Source organism: Lissotriton helveticus, chromosome 2_1 (assembly GCF_964261635.1).
Source record: "Lissotriton helveticus chromosome 2_1, aLisHel1.1, whole genome shotgun sequence".
In the NCBI taxonomy this organism is placed as follows: Eukaryota; Metazoa; Chordata; class Amphibia; order Caudata; family Salamandridae; genus Lissotriton; species Lissotriton helveticus.
The window spans coordinates 1,342,452,467-1,342,472,087 of NC_136059.1; the positions used below are offsets into that span (position 1 = coordinate 1,342,452,467).

At 42.3% G+C, this 19,621-nt stretch overlaps 1 protein-coding gene across 5 annotated transcripts in view; it reads right to left on the bottom strand.

Annotated features, from left to right (window-relative positions):
- Positions 1-19,621, bottom strand: part of AFF1 (ALF transcription elongation factor 1) — a 1,572,806-nt gene that overhangs the window by 1,407,989 nt on the left and 145,196 nt on the right. The window lies entirely within an intron of this gene.

Consider the following 19,621-nt stretch of genomic DNA (forward strand, 5'->3'; position numbering starts at 1 on the left):
AGCAGCAGGCCCGGACTGGCCATATCGGGCACCGGGCAATCCCCCGGTGCGCAGCATGGGTTGGGGCCGGTTTTGGACCCCTGGGGGCCGTTTTTGTTACAGGGCCGTTTTTGCAGCATAGCTGCAAAATCGGCCCTGTAACAAAATCGGCCGAAAACCGGACCTGGCAAAGTGCTCGGCGCAACCTCCAACTCCCCCCCCCCCCCCCCCCCCCCCAGTGGGGAGGGGGGGGGCGGCCAAGCACTTTGCCAGGGCCGGTTTTGCTTCTCAGTCCGGCCCTGGTTAGCAGCGCCCATGCGCTTCTCTCGTCATGCGAGGGCTTCTTGGAATCCATACGATATCAGAAGCTCGCTTTCTGCTCCGCCCGTTTTTTCCATTTGTGTGTGTCATTAATTATGCTAAATGGGAAGTTATGATTGTCCAGGATACCACCCTGTCCACTTTTTTCCCCGCCCACGTGGACTGGATCTTTTACTGGAGGTTTTACACACTGTCCTTTAAAAGACAGTAAGCACTCTTTTCTTTACATTGTCAGCGCTGTCCGCTTTGGCTGTGCTTGTTTGTTTACGGCGCCGACATGCACGACATGCTTTGGAGCATGGGTTCTCCTTGGTGCACGAGAGAAAGGGGATATTCTTCAGCAGCACTTTATTCTCTTTTTGTTTTTTACTGTGTGGCTTGCCCAACTTACATTTTTTTTTTTGCGGCACCCGTTTCATTTAAACAATTCAGCGCAGCACCCATTTTGTGAGCGCGTGCCCTTATCTTCAAAACTCGATCTCCCCATCCCCGCTGCCGGTTAATGACTTGACCTCGGGTGGCCTCTGTGAGCACTCCTTGTATTTTTGCAAGCACCCCCTCCCCCCGCCCGCACTTCGCTGTCCTTGCATTGCGGCACCACTGCAGTGTGGGGTTTAAACCCAGGCACTGTGGTAGGAAGTCCGTGGGTAATGATAGTGTGATAGACTTTCTCAGAGAGGGGGTGTGGGGGGGATTCCTAGGTAAAGTGGGCGTTTTATTCCCCGGGGCAATGTGCCAGTACCGCCCATGTCATGATGCTAGTTTTCGCAGCATGGGATAGAAAAGAGACCAGGACTTCGTATTGTTGTCCGTGCACAGGGCCACAAGTTGTAGAAACAGCAGGATGCTCTCTTGTGGAATTGGAAGGCCTTGGCCTTTCGGTACAGGCTCCTCTTAGTGCTTCGCTTTCCACTGGTGCTCTGGCCTTTCTTTGTAGCACACCACCCTATGTGTACCCTCGATTTAAGTCTAGGATGTGAGGCATTCAAGAATGTCGCTGAGGCCTGTAGCTGCTGTGAGGGGTGCTCCTTGCCTCCATTGCATTGGGAAAAGTAGCTACTTCCCGGCATGCCAGGGATGTGGTGTGTGTGTGTGTGTCCGATTTGACTGTGTGCGTAGCTGCAGGTACAGTAACTCACCATCTGTCCTAACAATTAATCATGGGCTGCCTCCTGCTCAGAGCTCCAGCTGCTTTTCTCCATTCTGAATGCAGCGCCTGCCCACAGACATGTCTGTCATGCCTACTCACATGCACAAAACATAACACCGACCTGTTTACCTACATGCAATTAGTCTAGACGGGATATAACTACAGTGCACAAGATAATTATTCTGAGCTACCTAATTTAAAGGCGTTTGTTGCAGGAAATATGTGTTTTAAGATTAAAATTAATTTCCTCCTGTTTTGCATTATTTAGACTCCCCTTTGTGCTTACTTGGGTACCACAAAAGCGTTTCAATAGATCAGTGGATTATATCCATTTAACTGCACTTAGGAATGTATACAGCTTCTGCTGAATGAAAGTGTGAGTCGTGTACAATGTGCTCGGTTGTGACTGCCACCACAACATACACAGAATTAAAAGGCATCTAAAACTCACGAAATGTACCCAGTTGATGTATTGTTGAACATGCTGTTTTGCCAGTGACTCCTTTGCTTGCAAATGCATGCTATGCAAAAGGCACCCAAATGGCCCGAAGACTTTTCAACAACCATCCCAAGTGACAGAGGTCCATAAGCATTCCTCTGAAGCCCACCAGCTGTATGCACACTGCACAGGGCTACCCAGGGTCCAGATATTGAGATTTCAAAGGTAGCCTTATGAAATGTGGGTGTAGTGACAAATGCATGTAGATGCTTGAAAACAGCAGAAATATAAAAAAGCATTGGCATAGCCAATAGGTCTTGCCTTTGGGACCTTATAAGTGTTTCGTTATCCAGCACAATATCCTTGGTGCAACAACATCAACTGTTGCATGGCTAATCACTTTTAAGGTCCCAAAGGCGAGACCTACATGCGCCGCACCAATCACAACGCTGCAAATGCAGCGTTGTGATTGGCTTAGGGCAGGGGCATGAGGCTGCCGGTGCTGCTTCCATTGGGAAAATGTTTAACGCGGAACCCGGCCACTGCCAGGACTGTGGGCCTCTGGGGGCTCAGGACTCGTTGTCTTGGGCCCCCAGAGAAGGGGGTAGAGAGGCGAGAGGGGCCAATCCAGTGCGGTGGGGTTCGGGGTGGGAAGCAGCAGGCACCTGACAAACAGGTGAACCCCTCTCGGTCTGTGGACCTGGTCAGCTGGCCGCGAGCCGCAGCTTTGGCGTTTCGGTTTCTTGGATTTCTGGCTTCCCGCATTCAGGAGTGGAGTAAGAGCATCACAGCGCAATGTAACCAAGATCACAACACTAATCAGAGCATAAGCTGAAGAGACCCCACTGAAGCAGCAGAGGGCTTGTGTTAGGTTGAAAGAAGCACAATGAGCAATCTGGATGTGTTTTGAAGCACAGCGGTGAAGGCTCTAAGACTGACTTACTTTAAAGTAAAGGAGGTGTTACTCTGTAGAGCAAAGACATATACTCTGAGGCGGCGCGGGACTCAGGACCCACTCAGTAAGGTAAGATAAACTTTTTTTTGTATTATAACCCTGCCCCCTGTGACCCCTACCCGCGACTGCCATGTTCAGTCGTGGCCAGCGGCATCATGACTCGTGGGCCACGTGTTGTTCCACCCACCACGACTGGGTACATGAAAACTGATTGGTAAGTGGGGCATGCAGCACATGTACTTTGGGGTAGACCGTGTTGAGACCAGAGTGCTTGCAGTGTGTATGAGGAGTAGCAATGCAGGCACTGACACTGTTGGGTGACCAGGCAGTGCCGTGTTCCTCATGGTGTGTATGGCAGCTGATACTTCTGATAATTTTTGCAGTGTGAGCTGGGGCGAGAACAGTTGTACTCGAAGGAGCTAGATGTGCAGTACGGAGGTGGATGGCAGAGTGGTAGTGTGAAGCTGAGCTTGTATGGTGTTGGTGCAAGGAAGCTGTGCAATGCATGTGGCTTTTAACCCTGCTCATGTGAAGTTCTGCCCATGTTTTTGCAGGGAGGGCATAGAGTGCTCGGTGTTTGTGCGTGTGACTAAAAGTACACTTCTCAGCCTCCCCTGCGTTCTGTCCTCTTCTGAGCCACACCGTGCACATGGGAGATGCTGGCCATCCTCAGCAGCTGCTCTTAGTGAGGCATCCCATGCCAGAAGTGCGCCAGCAGTCGTGCTTTCTGCAGGGGGTGACCCTCACTCCTCCCTGCAGCATAGGGAAGGGTAAGGACCCCCACCCTCTTCTGCAGGGGACAGACACGTGCTCATGAGAAGTGGTGTGCCATGGATTCTTGGCCGAGACAGGCCCCTGAAAACGCTACTTCAAGCATGCAGATCAAAGAAAGTTTAGACTCCAGTTACACGGGGTTAGCACTTCACTGCTGTGGCCCAGCTCAGCGTGACAAATGCAAAAACAACAATTGATGGACAGAATGTTGCACAATGGCAAAACATTCACCACCAGTCACAGATCTGGGTTTAATCCATCAATATTTTGCTAACCACACCACTCCAGTTCAGACAAGGCCATATGCAAATCAGTCTTGACCCTGTGCCTCATGGGAACAGTCCAGCCCGAACTGCCAAGCCATGTCTTCCCTGGACCGGAATCAAGCCTCCTAGGACCGGTTTTTGGCTATCAGCCGTCCTCAGCCAGGATAGCTTGATTCCAGTGGCATGGAGAGCACGGGACTCACGTCTGAGCATACCCGTCCCACTCGGGGTGACAAATGCAAAAACAACAATTGATGGACGGAATGTTGCCCAATGGCAAAACATTCACCCCCAGTCACAGATCTGGGTTTAATCCATCGTTATTTTGCTCACCACACGACCCCAGTTAAGACAGGGCCATATGCAAATCAGTCTTGACCCTGTGCCTCATGGGAACAGTACAGCTCGAAATTAGTCGGATGGACACTACTTGCATGAAGCAATGTGTTCCCAGCCGTCTCCTTCTTAAAAAGCTTGGTGTGTACTTTACAGTCCTTAATGTAGATAGTTATAGATATGCAAATTTGAAGATGAAAAAATTGTTTTTTAGGTCTCTACCTGCCTAAAAAACAATTTTTTAAATCTTTAATGATAAGTTATTTAATCAAACCTGTGGTACTGCAATGGGCACCTGCTTCGCCCCCAGCTATGCGAATTTGCATATGGGCTGGTGGGAGGAGCAGGTGGTCCGGAAGCAGTACCAAGAGGAATGGGATCACAATATTCTTCACTGGAGTCGCTATATAGACAACCTTTTTATTGTATGGAAAGGTACAACATCATCCCTGAATGCTTTTATCTCCAAATTGCAAGTTAATGATCTGAATCTTAGATTCACCAGTACAGTCAGCACAGAGTCTGTTAATTTCTTGGACTTAACTATCTACATTAAGGACTGTAAAGTACACACCAAGCTTTTTAAGAAGGAGACGGCTGGGAACACATTGCTTCATGCAAGAAGTTTCCATCCGACTAATTTGGTGAATAGTATTCCGTATGGAGAATGCTTAAGGGTATTACGCAATTGTAGTGAACCAGAAAGTAAGGACAAGGAACTGACGAAATTGAAAAATCGATTTAGACAGAGTGGTTAAACCGAGAAATGTCTATCTACATCGATAGAAAAAATGAAAAAGCAATCAAGTGAAGAAGTCCTTTTTAAGGTGAAAGATAAAAAGAATACTAAGAATGAGTGTAGATTAATCACAGACTACAATAAACTCCATTGTCCAGTTAGGAAAATCATAACAAAACATTGGCATGTGATTAAGAATGATCCGATATTAGGTGCACTAGTTCCCATAAAACCTCTGCTTACTTTCCGCAGGGCAAAATCTTTTAAACAGATGCTAGTCAGTAACACTCCGACCAAGAAAAGTACAACTAGTTGTTCGTGGTTGACATGTAGAGATGGCTTTGTAAGATGTACAAAATGTAAAGCGTGCGAACATGGCAAGAATGTCTCGACTTATCAACCTGGGCTATCAAAAAGAGTAAAAAAAAATTAAGGGACAATATAATTGTAATACGGAATTTGCCATTTATGTTTTAAGGTGTGCATGCAATTTACAATACATTGGTAGCACTATTCTACCTGTGCACAAACTCATCTTGCACCACCTTAGAGCAATTAAGAATGGGGACAGGACGTACCGAGTAGCACGCTATTTTGAAAGTTTCTACAATAAGGATGTTCGATGTTTGTTGTACTTCGCGATTGATGCCATTTCCCCCCCCCCCCCCAAGTGCAAGGGGTGGGGATGGAACAAATAAACTACGGAAAATAGAATCTTGGTACATTGTTGAATTAAATTCAAAAAGCCCTGCTGGGTTGAACATAGAAGAGGATTAATATACACATTTGTAGAAATAGAGGGGACAGTACTGATTATCTGCAGATGTTCATACTTGAAATTCTGACTTGTAAATAGATCGCTGCGCAGAATCTCTTTCTATTTTAGTTTTTGTGCACTCTCACTTTTTCTACTTTTTGTTTGTTGTCAGATGCTACACTAAGTGATGAGCCAAGATCCAATTGCCCACTTGGGCTGTATTTTCCGTGCAATGCATTGGGCATTAAGTGCTGTGAGCCCACTTATAATTACCTGCCCACTGGGGCTAAATTGTAATGTTTCATGGATAAGGCACCTTCGTTAGAAGGGATTATTGAATTACTGAATTCCCCTCGTTTTAGCCAGAAACCGAAGCACTATTTTTTTGGGGTGTATGAATTTTTACTCCAGGTGTTTAAGAATTTGCTACCGAGATCACAATGAAATTAGTGGTCTTGGATACAAGAATGATGTAAATAATGTACGAGTTATTTTAGCTGGGTAAAAAGCATGTATTTATAACTTGCAACTGTACGATTGTCTGCGGGCTTGCAAAAACTACAAGTCTGTTATCGAGTTCTATCACTGTGTAGTCTCACGTGATTTGTCACATGTGTAATGTTTAAAAAGGTGTTTTTTGTAAAGAAAACTTTATTCTTGAACAAGCCTGCTGGGACAGGCGAAACACGTTGAAGAGCGACATTAAATATTGATCTATATCATCACATGGCGTTGTCTTTCCTCATGTTTATGGGGTTGAGGTTTGATATATTATATATATATATATATATATATATATATATATATATATATATATATATATATATATATATATATATATATATATATATATATATATATATCCCCCGTAGAGCGAACATCTCTTCTAATCAAAATCTCTTATACATTCCAAGGGTGCAAAGAGCCATAGCAGAGGGTACATCCTTCTCCTTTTGGTCATTTTGCCTGTGGAACTTTTTACCAGAACATCTTTAGACAATCCCCATGGAATCTTCCCATAAGACAGACCTGAAGACTCTTTTGTTAAGAGAGGGGTAACATGTTTTCTTCTCTTTCTAATGCAATGAAGCACTGGGATGCTTCAGCGGAAGCATTTGTTCACTCTTTGTTCTTTCACTCCATAGGCACTGGAAGTAGAGGTATTTGGGGCGCTACATCCCGCCCCCCAAAAAATAACCAGTGGTGAGCTCAGAAGGTGAATGAGCTATAAAGATGCCTTTAAATTAAATTTTTATCTGTTAACATGCTGCGCTTCAAAGACCGAGGTCAAATATCAAGCAATATCATCTTGCAAATGGCTGTTTATTCCTTTAACATGGCGATTGGTGTTTACTTTCTCCTTTCAGCAAAGTGAGATGATTTTGCAAAGTGTACTAGCTAGCAATTTTGTAGGAGTACAGAGTATGTGAAATGGAAGGTTATAGGATGAATTATTTTCTAACAATAAAACGTGAATACCTCTAAATGGACTGTACAAATGTTTCAGAATATATCAGCAGGATAAGAAAGCTCAAATGAGGCCACTGTTTTGTAATTCTCAAGTGTGATGGAAACAAAGTTTATTAGGATAAAAATTAATCAAGAAATACTTATTTACTGAAACCTGATTTCCACACATTATCATTTTTGCACTTTTTTATAAGTAAAATTGTTTGAAAAAATGTAGTAGCATTTTCATCAAAATTAGCTGTCTGTAAATAATACTGCACTACAACACCATGCTTAAGAAAAATATGTGTGACAGTGTACTCCAAAAAAGCACCACCAGCTACATCCTACACCGTTACCCCTCTTCTGCTGAAAACACTGCTACACTCGTTCTTTGTGTGGCGCTTGGATTTTTCACGACAGACTGATGTCTTCACTTGCCTCTTCTTGTTGCCGTCGTGACTGCACTGCACTCTAGTGCCCAGGTCAGTACGCTCACCACCCCCTGGACTGAGCTAAACACCCACAACCGACCCCCATGTTCGGCTGCACCAGTCATTTGATAATTGCCGCTTTGCGAATATTCACAATCCACACCCGATAGGTGACTCGTTCAGCCACAAGCACCACTCTTGCTTCGAACGCTCTCCCCTTTCCTCGTCAATTTACTTGCATGGTCTCTCGCTCACTTCGTCGCTTCTCATCAAAAAATGAGCACAACTCCACTCGTGCCCTTTTGAAGTAAGCATGCACCTACTGTGCACACTTGTCTCTGCACTGGTTCTGCACAATAGGACAACTCGTAATGAATAGAAATGTAACTGACTTGTTGAAAAGATTTAAATGGGTTCTTGCTCACTTCGTTGCCTTTCACCAAAAATGAGCACAACTCCACTCGTGCCCTTTTGAAGTAATCATGCACTTATTGTGCACAGCTGTCTCTGCACTGCACTGTTTCTGCACATTAGAAGCTTCGTACTGAATAGAATTGTAACTGACTTGTTGTAAGTATTTAAATATTTTCCCTTGAGATAAAAAAAAATTCTCCCTCCCCTTCCCTTCTCCCTGTTTAAATCCCACAGGCTTTTATAAATATAATCAGGCAAAAATGAAATTTATAGTCCTGAAGATGATCCCAATTTTATTTTTGGAGACAGGGATCGAAACGTTACGTCAACTGTTTGTACAGTACTGCTTCCTTTTCATTTGGTAATATGTGTTGCAGTTACTGTTGGTTTGAGCTTACGCAAGATTTCACTGTATTGTAAGCCACCTTTCTCTCCAACCTGTTTGCCTGTTATTCTTTTCCCCATATATTGGTTTTTTTTCTGACTTGGTACAGGCTTGTGCCCAGTTATCAATTTGTGGTTTGTTCCACTTTAAATTCTGTATCCTTTCACCCAATCTTTTGAAATAAATACCCCCTTGTCCGGCTGGACATTGGAGGAAAAAGACACACAGTTCTTACTCTAAGCCTGTGCCTATTATTTTATTGTGCATCTAAAAGTTTAGGACCTTTGTGCTCCTTATAAGTAACCTTGATAGCAGCACCCCATTACAATACCTGTTCCAGTACTACTAATTAATTAATTCATGCATTTGTCAGAAGAGCTAATTAAGGTTTTAAATCCAGCAGAATGGGTGGGGACTTTTCCTTTAATGCATTTTATATAAAAACAGGTTACAATTCAAAACCGCTCTAACTGTAGCTATAGTGGTAAGCCTTTTACACAATTCCCTTCCCATTTTTCCCAGATAAAAGACTCCCTCCTATTCGGTTTTGAAAGCACCACTATCTTACTCTTTTCAGTATTTAGTTTTAAGAAATGGGTATTAGGAGTAACCAGAGAGAGCCTGTAGACTTCACTGGAGACCAGTTGCAGTTTGATGATTATGACTATGGTTCCCGGTTTTGTGGTATTTATTTGTTTGACATTTCCGTCTTTATTTATCCATTTTTATTTTTTGCTAATTTTATCTGTGTTTAGACATATTTATTTTAGGTTTTGTGAAAAAAATAAAACTTAAACTGGTATATTTCCACATTTATTTAACTGAAAAATAAGCACTCATGCTTTAATGCCTGCTGGGTTTCAGTGATATGAAGACCCGCACAACATACATAAATGCCCTTAAATGAGACTATGCAAATTTAATTCTCAACAGTGTGCATATCTACTGATGTTTAAGCCTCTTTACTAAACTTCATTTATTTTTTAACCCCTGTACCTATCAATCCACCCAGCTATTGGCATAGCAGTCATGTTAAAGAGTATTTAGAATCACTCAAAAAGCAACCCAATTTCCGTTTTTATCCACACTTAAAAATAAACACAGACAATAATGTAGTATATAACACCATAGGCGGAGGCAGATGTAGTTTGAAGTGAGTTTATTCCGCTCAAGAGCGACACAGCGACATGGGCGAATAACAGGTACCAACTGTCAAACTCTCAATATTCCACAGTCAGCCTCAGAATGCCCAAGGCACAGTGTTCGAACTACCAGTGCCAAGAAGGCACAAAACAGAATACTACATTATCCTCATTTCTACAAAAACAAAAGATAATAGATAAGAAAAAGGAAAAGAAATGCAGAGAAAAAGAAGAAAGAAAAGAAGCAAGAAAAGTAAGAAAAAATGAGGAGAAAATGCAAAAGGAAAACAATAAACACAATCACAGCGAAAAGAACTTATCCAAATAAATTACCTGAACCTGGCAGGAATTCTTGACACTCTCAAACTCCTGCGAAGAACAGGCAACAATTTATCATTACAACCTTTGTTATCAGTGTAGATGGTTTCAGAGGGAACACCCTTGACTTTAACAACTTTACAGACATTCCACCAATGACTGTTGTTGACACGCACAGCATTGCCGCAAACCTTATCACCAACTAAAGGTTCAGTGAACTTACTTCTGCCCTTGGTGACATGGACAGGATTCTTGATGCGAACAACATCACCAGCACATATGCTATGTGACACCACCCTTTTCCTTTCATCAAAGTAAATTTTTTGCTTAGACTGTGCTTTGATAACATTGCTTCTTACAAAACCATCTATGCCATCCATGACATTCATCTTAACCCATTTGGACATCCAACCTGGACAAATTTTAGTCGACGGTTTACTCCCTCTTAAAAGCTCAAACGGAGAAACACCGGTGGAAGAATGTGCTGTGGTGCGATAGAACCATAACATAGAGCGAACAGCATTCTCAAGTACACATTTCCTAGCAATGGCCCACTGCACACATTTGTTCAACACTCGGTTCATCCTTTCGACAAGACCATTGGCTTGGGGATGATAGAAAGAACTCTTCTTATGAGAGACACCACCTTGCCTGAGGAAACACTCTAATTCAGAGCTGACAAACTGTACCCCATTGTCAGTCATGACACATGAAGGGAAACCTTCTCTAAGGAAAATATCCTTCAGGAAAAGAATAACATTAGCCGAGGAGGGCTCACTAATAAACCGAACTTCTGGCCATTTGGAGTAATAGTCAATGACGACAATGGCGAAGCGTGAGGAGGACGGTAAGAGGTTAAAAGGACCAACCAAATCAACACCAATCTTTTCCCACGCTTTTTCAGGAAATTGAATAGGTTCTAAAGGGGGTGTTCTAACCTTATGACCCTTGTCGGAAGAGTTGCAAATGACACAGTTATCAATCAATGAGTCCACACACACATCCATTTGAGGCCACCAAAACACATCACGCAACCTACGTTTGGTAAACGTTTTCCCTAGATGACCTTCATGCGCACCATTTATAAGACGCTCCCTCAGACTCTCAGGAGGAACCAACCTACCACACCGCAGGAGAATGCCATCTTCCACAGTGAGTTCATCGGCAACTTTTACAAATGTCTGAAATTGTCATGAAACATTCCTCTCTCTGGGCCAACCTGACTTCAAATAGCCGATGACCTGAGCAAGGACTTTATCCTTTGACAACTCCCTCCTCCATTCAGTCCCATTGACAGCACACATGCCCTCTAAATCTAACGCAGCAACAAAACAATCCTCTTGATCATCTTCCTTACCAAAATCAGAGTCAATACTAGAAATGGGAAAACGCAAAAAATAGTCAGCTCTGACATTTTTCATTCCTGGCAAGTAGACAATGTCAAAATCATACTGAAGCAACTTCGTAGATAACCTAGCGATCCTAGGAGTGTGTTCCTTCATTTTTTCTCCGGATAAAATTGAGACCAAAGGACTATGGTCTGTGCGTATAGTGAAATGACTACCCCAGGGAAAAGAGTTGAATTTCCTCACTGCCCACTAGCAAGCTAAAAGCTCCTTTTCGATGACTGAGAAATTCATCTCCGCACCTCGCAGAACCCTTGAAGCGTATGCAACAGTGTTGTCGACTTGACCATTCTTCTGAGTGAGCACAGCACCAAGCCCAAAACCACTCGCATCAACAGTCACAATGCATTCCTTATTAGGATCAAAAGCTTTAAGGATGCTATCACTCACTAACTGAGACTTAATCCATAGAAAGACCTCGTCACAGTCCTCATTCCACACAAATGGCACATTCTTCTTAAGCATGTTGGCTAGAGGTTGAACTTTAGATGCATAGTCTTTGATAAATCTAGAGTAAAATTCACTCAAACCTTTGAAGGATTTCAAACCAGATTTATCCACAGGTGGGGAAGCATCAACAATAGCTTTTACCAACCCAGGGCGTGGCTCTACCCCATTGTGCGAGACTACATGTCCAAGGAATTCCATTTTCTCTTTAAGAAAAACACATTTTTCCCTTTTAAGAACAACACCCTTGCTTTGCATAGTATCCAATACTTTTTTTTTTTTTTTTTTATTAAAGACCTTTATTGCACATAATACATATACACAGCGGTGTGCCTACAACCCACTGGTAGGGCCGGCCGCAATCAGTGCACCAGTTGAAATAGCTTTATTCGCATATAGTCATCATTGGTACAAGTGTACAGCATGAAAAGGCACAGCACGGAAAGGCACCCCAAGTCGTCAAGAGGCAATGTTCGGTGTTCATTAGAAGACCGCAGCCACATCGCTCTTATAGAATCTCGGTCTCATTTTACAGTTTTTTGTAACAAACTCAAGTAACAACAATCCCCAACTCCCACCTGGTCGATCCTAGTTCCCGGTCCCAGTGAGTATTCCGAGTCTGTGAGGTAGAATGACAAAGATACACTCAACCCTTGAATAGCAAGAAAGTTATCAGACAGGGCATACAGACTTGTCAAGTACTTCCATCATTTTACAAGAAACAGCAGGTACCCAAATGGCATTCGGACTGTGATAAACTCCCAAGGCCCATGTGGACCTCCTAGACAGACACGTGGATCAGCCGGACTAAGCACGACACACGGCATTCATTTCCGCGGGAAACACTCACTCAGGTTCACCCCCTCTGTCCAACGAGCCGGCACTCCCACTCCCAGTGCTATCAACATCAGCTAGAGAAAGCATATATTGCGTATACGGAGCCCATATATCTCGTGGTCGTGCCTTCGCTGGCAGTCCCTCATAGTAACAATTCAATTGATCTCTGCAGTAAGCCATGTCATTCCGCCACAATTGTACCTCAGGTGCCCTCCTCCCCCCCCACTCCATAGCAACCCTTCGTTTAGCCAATTGGAGCGCCAACACAATGAGACGTCTCGATGTCGCAGCTATACCAGAGGCTATTCCCAGGAGGCATAGGCGTATATCCAGCACAACCTCAGTCGACGTCATGGCAGTGAGCGCCTCAGAGACAGCCCCCCAGAAGGCATACACATAGTATCCAATACTTGATTTAAAGAATTGTCATGATCCTCTTTCCTTTGGCCAAAAATTAAGACATCATCCTGGAAAACAATTACCCCTGGAGTATCCTTAAACATCTGACCCATTAGCCTCTGAAAAACTGCCGCCGCCGGCGCAAGGCCGAAAGGCATTCTGCAGTATTGAAAACTGCCAAAAGGTGAAACGAATGCAGTCAGATGTCTAGAGGATTCACTCAATATCACCTGATGATATTCGGACGCTAGGTCCAATTTTGTGAACCACCTTGCACCCCTGGTAAGAGACAACAAGTCAGTGATTCTGGGTAATGGGTGAGAGTCGATCCAGATGTTTTTGTTGAGGCTGCGTAAGTCGACACAGACACGCAAATCTCCATTCCTTTTCCTGGCAACAACCAGAGGAGACAACCACAAAGATGACTCGATTGGTTCGATAATTCCTTTTTTACACAAATCCATCAACTCTGCTTCAAGACTATCTCTAACACTAAAAGGGACTCCCCTGACTTTATGCTTGACAGGAATAGCTCCCTCCTTCACTCTAATTTCGTGTTTGAAATCTTTAATCATCCCAAGCCCTTTTCTGAAAACAATGGGAAACTTGTTCGCTAAACTTACGACATAGTCATCAGAATCAACCACTGCTATGTTTTCTAAACAGCCATCATCCTCAGCTATCCCAACTTGTTCTTTTGCACCTGGTCTTAAAATCAAACGAAATAAACCCCCATGGAACCAACCCAAAATGTTCAGTCCCTTAATTGCCACATATACCTTCCCAAAGATTTTCCTGCCTCTGAATTGAATGATATCCTCAAAATAACCATGTAAAGTTATTCTGCGCCCCTCATATGACACTGGAGCTCTATCAGGAGGTTCAAGCTTCCTACCAGGCCAAATCTCATCAAATAACTCTTGTGTGATCATAGTCACTCTTGCACCTGAATCCACTAATAAGGAAACTACTTTGTCACCTACACAAAAATTTTCATAAGGATCCACACAATCGGAAGGATCTCCAGTGATGACCCCATCTTCACGTATAACTGTAACCATGTCATTAATGACTTTGGGAGATTAATTCATAAGATCCTGACCCTCATGAACTACAACAACCATGTCTCCAAGGTCATCTTGGATGGTGTTAATAGGATCTGAAACTTTGCTAGTGCTGTCATAAAATTCTGAAACGCTTCCTACCCCAGTAGCGTTGCCCTGACTTAGAGATCTGTTAACAACATTCGAATTGCCCTGTCTGGGATTTTGACAAATTTTAGCAAAATGTCCATATTTCCCACAATTTCGACAAATGGAACTTCTTGCAGGACAGAACTTATTAATCTTGTTATGTGAAAGATTACCACATCTATAACAAATGTCACTTCTAGGAAACATATTCCTTTCGAAACGGGAATTAGGAAAATTGTTCTTCTCATAACGTTGTTGACCAGGAACTATTCTGCTTTCCTTGTTATCTTTTGCTCTTACTATGGAGACTGTCTCGTCACTCTTCTTCTCGAGTTCTTTGACTTCTTTTTTGGACAATTCAATGCTCTTTGCAGTACGGATCATCTCTTCAAGAGTGGGGTTTCCCAACGTAAGCAGTTTTTGTTGGATCGACTTGTCAGTGCACTTACAAATGTACTGATCTCTAATTAATTGATCTCTGAATCCTTCAAACTCGCATTCTGCACTTAACTGTCTCAGATTGGATACATAGGTTTCAACATCTTCACCTGGCAGTTGCTCTCTTTTGAAAAATGTATGCCTAATTACAACGAGACTTGGTTTAACATCAAATCTCAACTCCAGTTACATCCTCGTTTCAACATACTCATCAACGTCTTCTTCGTTGTTTCTTACAAGTGGAGGTAGATGTTTATAGATTTCCCTTCCTTCGAAACCCAATGAATGCAATAAAAGACACTTCTTTCTTTCTGCGCGATATCTTGACGCGCCTATTGCACCTAAATAAGTCTCAAAGGCGTCAAACCACTTTTTCCAGACTATTGGTGGGTTCCCCGGTGTCTCCAAAAAAGGAGGTGGAGGAGAAACAGACTGCATAATGAGTAGTAAGATGAAGGAACTAACGATCCCAATTAAGGATTGAGTGTAAAATGTGCCTTTCAATGTCGCTGTGTCCATAAATGATTCTTTAATCCAAACTGCTGCAAAAGTGTATCATGACTGTGGTTGATAACGTTGTAAATAAAAAAACAAGTAAAACCACAATTCCGAATTTTAGTTGAAGCAGCCCAAAATTTTTTTTTTTTTTTTTAACAAGTAATACTTTGGAAAATACTTGTCTTGAGCCGTGTTATAAATATATGGTTTTTCACTTTTGCCGAGTATCTACATTGCGCACTAGAAGTGAATGCGAGGAACTTTCCAATCACTTTTTGAGATAAACGATGAATCTTTAAGATGGCCGCAAATTGCGTGATGTTGCGTTGCCAACCATATGCGTCATCTGAAATTGAAGACTACAAAATGGCCGCCACAACGTCATGTGCGTGACGCTGCGTTGCCAACCACACGCTTAGTTTTAGTGCCAACCACGATAGACTTGAAGTTCCCTTTCCGTAGATGCGCAGCGCAGACACACGAAGAAACGGAGCACTTATCTGCTAGTGTCCGTGGTCAGCAGTCTTCCGCTACTTCTTATTCATCAGTGAACTTCGCTTTCCGCTTATGACGAGATTCTTCTTCCTTCGCCAGCGCGACTCCGTGTACATCGGTCCGATGAAAACGAGGTGAGTCGGTGGGTCCGTCATATGCTCTTGAGCATCGTCGCCAACAATTCTGTAGTGTATAACACCATAGGCGGAGGCAGATGTAGTTTGAAGTGAGTTTATTCCGCTCAAGAGCGACACAGCGACATGGGCGAATAATAGGTACCAACTGTCAAACTCTCAATATTCCACAGTCAGCCTCAGAATGCCCAAGGCACGGTGTTCGAACTACCAGTGCCAAGAAGGCACAATACTGTCTTTATTTATCTATAATAATCATTATAAACAGAAAACAGGGAGCCTTAATTATGACATTATCGCAGAGTAGAGATTAAAACAAACAGTAGGCAAATAATACATGTATCATGAAAAAAGCAGCATTGTAAAATCCACCTCTGCTTTTATCCTTTTGGCATATGAATCTTCTCACAGAGATCCTTACATTGTCTTGCAGTACCAGACATGTTTCAGTGTGCAGTGCGATTACATTTCTGTAAAGATAGCCTCTTCAAAGCTGCCAATATGCATAAGTTCCCTTTGTCAAAAGCGGTAGAAAAATTAATAAAGGTGGTGCAAAACGACTTGCTTTTATGTCTTACATTCTTATCCAAAATGTCACCAAGTGCAGTCAGATTATACAAGCATGAAGACCGCTTTTGAAATCCTAATTGCTTGCTTGATTAGCAAGATGTTATCTTCATTTACCAAATTGGGCAGGGTGTTAAAATCTGCGTGTCCATACACCTTGGCCGAGGCTCTAATAAGTGTCATCTGTCAGTTTTTTGGTGACTTTTAAGTCCCTCAGTGTCATCATTATGCTACTCCTTCAAGAATCTAGGATCTGCCCTGTTATCATGTGTGCTTTATTTTGTTGTGCCAAAATGGTTCCCCAGCTGTCTGGGTCACTTCTCAGTATTGAAATGGATAGTTTAGAGCACTGATCTTCTCATTGAGTGAATTGGTTTTACCATCCTGAAAAATCTGTGAACTCATCAGGGACCAATGACATGAGGCTGTACTTAGGGCTTCCAAGTCAAATAGTATTGAGTCAGTATTAACAGACTGTACCAGTTTACGATGCTCATGCCCACCTGTTTCTGGAATGGACACATTTGAGACGGCAACCCTCATTATTGCTTGACTGGCAATTAAGCACCAGAAATATGGGAGCATCTTTCATAAGAGGTTTCCTGTATGGAATGAAATTTTGATTCTTCCAGTTGTTTCGTATTACGTACACTTTTACGTACATTTTTATTGAGATCTATTTTTGCAGGTGAAATATGTTTTATCATTGGCATGGTGAAGATAAATAATGGAGAGGATTCAGCTTCTTTAAGTTAGTTACTGATCTCCATTCCTCCACTGTGTATTTTGTAATAAACTATGTGGTGGGGTTTGAGTGGGCACTTAGTAAAAAAAATACTTTTTTTAAATTTACAGGACCAGTTTTTCAGATGCCAATATTTCATTTCCGAAAGCTCATCATATCTTCGTATGATCTCTTTTAAGTGTTTTGTGACTTGAATCATGGTTGAGATAGACCAGTATGTATCACTTTTTGAGCCAGCAAACTCCATTTGTCCCTTTTTTAAGCTAATGAGGACATTTCTATCAAGAATTCCATGGTTTCTTAAATTGGTGGGTTTTAATCTCAATCTACAAAAATTATGAAAATAATAACATAAGATCATTTAGCTAGGAGTGATGTTAGAAGTAAGCATTGGGCTTACGTGGAGGTCCAATTTTGTGTGAAATCTAGAAAATTCACTAGGTCTCTCGCCCTCAATTCTTCCAACTAAAATACCTCCCTCTTTCAATTCTTGCAAAATCCCTAGTAGACACTTTATAGCTTCAGTTTTCTTGTTTAGAGCAAGAGGATTAGAATATTCCAGACCTCCTTGAGTTCTTTACAGCCTACTAAAAAGACAGCAAAGTCTGAACATTTTAGATTAAAATATTCTAAAACACTCACAATTGTTTTAATAATATGTTAAAGTTTAGGTACCTTGTATATGGACAAGTCTCTCTGAACTCAGCGTTTGGTACCATACTCTGCTTTTCTTAACTCACGGACACTCTTCTATCTTCTGTGCTACGGCTAAAATCTTTCCCATGCACCTCTCTTACAGACATCCCCAATTGGAAGAGGCTCTGATGTTTCTCTGGGAATCTCCAGAGTTCATGGGAGCCCCTAATGTTTTTTCTATCCCTGTCCTTTTTTCCCTACATTCCATTCTATTGAGATCTCTGTCCTATCCAAGTCCAATCTACAACCATCAAAGGCTGGCTTAGGGCCCTAATCATCAAGTTGTCCATTAGCAACACAGAGTTACCTCCGATGCTCTCCATGGATACTTTTTCTCTGAATACCACCCAGTTAAAAAAAGAGCCAAAATCTTAGACTATTACAAAAAACTTGAAGGTGACTTAATTCTCCTTCAAGAGATCAAGATAGGCTTCAAAAAGACCCTACTAATGAGGAAAGGGTGGGTTTCAGACATGACATGTTCTGAATCTAGCGGGAAGAGAAATGTGGTTGTCACTCATTTAGCCAAGAAATCCGGTCTATCCATCATGCCCTCTCAGCATGACACCAATGAGAGATGGCTACTTACAATAGGGCTGATGACGTGTACGTTATGAATATATATGCTTCCAACATAGATGACCCTACCTTTTGGCGTACAATACATAAAAACCTAGCTGACATTCTGCGAGGTTCCAAACAATAGTAGGGGGAGATTTTAACCATCCACTAGATCCCTTCTTGGATCATCACTCAGTGTTCAAATACAGAACTCCAAGGGCACACAAACACTTGCTTAACCTTTGTTCCACACATCACCCCTAGATGCATGGAGATTACATAACCCTAATGGTAATGACATTACATTTTTCTCCTCTCCTCACTCCAGCCACTCTCATATTGATTATCTTCCGTTGATGCCTCACTTCTAAAATCCACATTCAATACTAAAATCCATCCAATAGTTCTCTGATAATGCTGCAATCACGTTGCCCACTGATAGTCTTGCTGACAAAGGTGGGAGTCGTATGTGGCGCCTGAACATGGAAATCCTTGAAAATGAAGCGGACATTGCGGACCTTAACAATGAAAGTTTACCTCTACTTTAAAGAAAATGAACACTCTATCAAATCCCTGATAATACTATGGGACACATTTAAAAATGCTATGAGAGGGCACAATATGAAACATATGTCCAGAAAAAATGGCTAAATTAAGAGAACCCTCCAATCATTAGGGGATGTAAGTAAAGAGGATGAATTTAGACATTCTAGGAATAAATCCCCATTTCAAGAGATCAAACATTTAAAATACAATTTTAATTCCATCATCAGTAAAAGAGCCTACCTAGGAGTTCATGCCCAAAGATCTCGACAACTGTTACTACGCAACAGAGGTGGTGATCTACTTGCCTCCACCCTTAAATTTAACAACCTCACCAACCACATTACTCGCATCACTCACAAAGTTGGATCTAAAAAAATGAAATAATAAGGAAATTCTTGTGGTCTTTAAATAATTTTACAGCACATTATACACTGCACAATCGATAAGTGATAGGTCAAAATGCCAAATGTTCCTTAACTCTCTCCATATTAACTCTGTCTCTGAAGAAGACAGTATGTGATTGAATAAACCAATAGATAAAGAGGAGATAATTAAAGCAAAAAAGGCCATTCATTCAGGAAAGGCGCCCAGAACGGAAGGCTTCCCACTTGCTCCCCATAAAACTTTTACTTCAATAATCAAACACCTCCAAACTACATTTGATCACTTCAACCTACATGGCAAGGTTTCTGGTATGGCCACTGAGGCCGTTATAGTGGTCATCCCCAAAAAGGGCAAGGAGTACTCTGATCCAAATAGTTTTTGGCCCATTTCCCTCCTACATATGCTAACAAAGATGTT